This window comes from Amphimedon queenslandica, unplaced genomic scaffold (genome assembly GCF_000090795.2).
Source record: "Amphimedon queenslandica unplaced genomic scaffold, v1.1 AMPQUscaffold_11826, whole genome shotgun sequence".
Lineage (NCBI taxonomy): Eukaryota > Metazoa > Porifera > Demospongiae > Haplosclerida > Niphatidae > Amphimedon > Amphimedon queenslandica.
In genome coordinates, this window is record NW_003547934.1 from 1 (window position 1) to 1,566 (window position 1,566).

General features: G+C 37.9%; 1 long non-coding RNA gene across 4 annotated transcripts; it reads right to left on the reverse strand.

Annotated features, from left to right (window-relative positions):
* On the reverse strand, positions 1–1,550 carry LOC109588831 (uncharacterized). 4 transcript variants are annotated; one of them, XR_002188382.1, is made up of 6 exons: positions 1,439–1,550; positions 1,307–1,386; positions 1,153–1,244; positions 735–1,100; positions 449–528; positions 1–87 (listed from the first exon to the last, which is right to left on the reverse strand). It is a non-coding gene; the product is annotated as an uncharacterized LOC109588831 (long non-coding RNA). The 4 variants fall into 4 exon arrangements; XR_002188383.1 differs by lacking the exon at positions 1–87 and adding an exon at positions 244–386 and having other exon boundaries at positions 735–814; XR_002188381.1 differs by lacking the exon at positions 1–87 and adding an exon at positions 244–386.
* Between the last annotated feature and the right edge of the window lie 16 nt (positions 1,551–1,566).

The following is a 1,566-nucleotide window of genomic DNA, read 5'->3' on the forward strand; positions in this document are numbered from 1 at the left end:
TTATTCCTCAGTATGAGTCTTTTGACTTGCTTACCCTATCCTCTCTCTCTCTGAATCAGTAAGTGACTCCACCCCCCATGATGACCTCTTCTCAACGAGCGGCACATACAAGTCCATTAAATATTTGTAAAGTTATCTCAATATCATGTGTGCTTTACCTTTAATGTTCATTCATGTAAATTTGAAAACAAGGCGTCAACTCCGCCCTCTAAATGGACTTGAGATCCTTGACGGTACATACAGTACAAATGGAACACAAAAATGCAAAATTAGATCAATAATGATCGAAACTACTCTTAAAAACGGTTAAATGAAGTGACAAAAGGCCAAAACGCCATATTAGATGGGATGCATGACTCCGCCCCCCACGATGACCTCTTCTAAACCTGAGGCACATACAAGTCCATTAAATATTTGTAAAATTATCTCAATATCATGTGTGCTTTACCTTTAATGTTCATTCATGTAAATTTGAAGACAAGGCGTCAACTCCGCCCTCTAAAATGGACTTGAGATCCTTGACGGTACCTACAAATGGAACACAAAAATGCAAAATTAGATCAATAATGACCGAAACTACTCCTAAAAACGGTTAAATGAAGTGACAATAGGCCAAAACGCCATATTAGATGGGAAGCAAGACTCCGCCCCCCACGATGACCTCTTCTAAACCTGAGGCACATACAAGTCCATTAAATATTTGTAAAATTATCTCAATATCATGTGTGCTTTACCTTTAATGTTCATTCATGTAAATTTGAAGACAAGGCGTCAACTCCGCCCTCTAAAATGGACTTGAGATCCTTGACGGTACCTACAAATGGAACACAAAAATGCAAAATTAGATCAATAATGACCGAAACTACACTTAAAAACGGTTAAATGAAGTGACAAAAGGCCAAAATGCCATATTAGATGGGACGCATGACTCCGCCCCCCACGAAGACCTCTTCTAAACCTGAGGCACATACAAGTCCATTAAATATTTGTAAAATTATCTCAATATCATGTGTGCTTTAACTTTAATGTTCATTCATGTATATTTGAAGACAAGGCGTCAACTCCGCCCTCTAAAATGGACTTGAGATCCTTGACGCTACCTACAAATGGAAAACAAAAATGTAAAATTAGATCAATAATGATCGAAATTACTCTTAAAAACGGTTAAATGAAGTGACAAAAGGCCAAAACGCCATATTAGATGGGACACATGACTCCGCCCCCCACGATGACCTCTTCTAAACCTGAGGCACATACAAGTCCATTAAATATTTGTAAAATTATCTCAATATCATGTGTGCCTTACCTTTAATGTTCATTCATGTAAATTTGAAGACAAGGCGTCAACTCCGCCCTCTAAAATGGACTTGAGATCCTTGATGGTACCTACAAATGGAACACAAAAATGTAAAATTAGATCAATAATGATCGAAATTACTCTTAAAAACGGTTAAATGAAGTGACAAAAGGCCTAATTGCCATATTAGATGGGACACATGACTCCGCCCCCCACGATGACCTCTTCTAAACCTGAGGCACATACAAGTCCATTAAATGTTGTAAAAT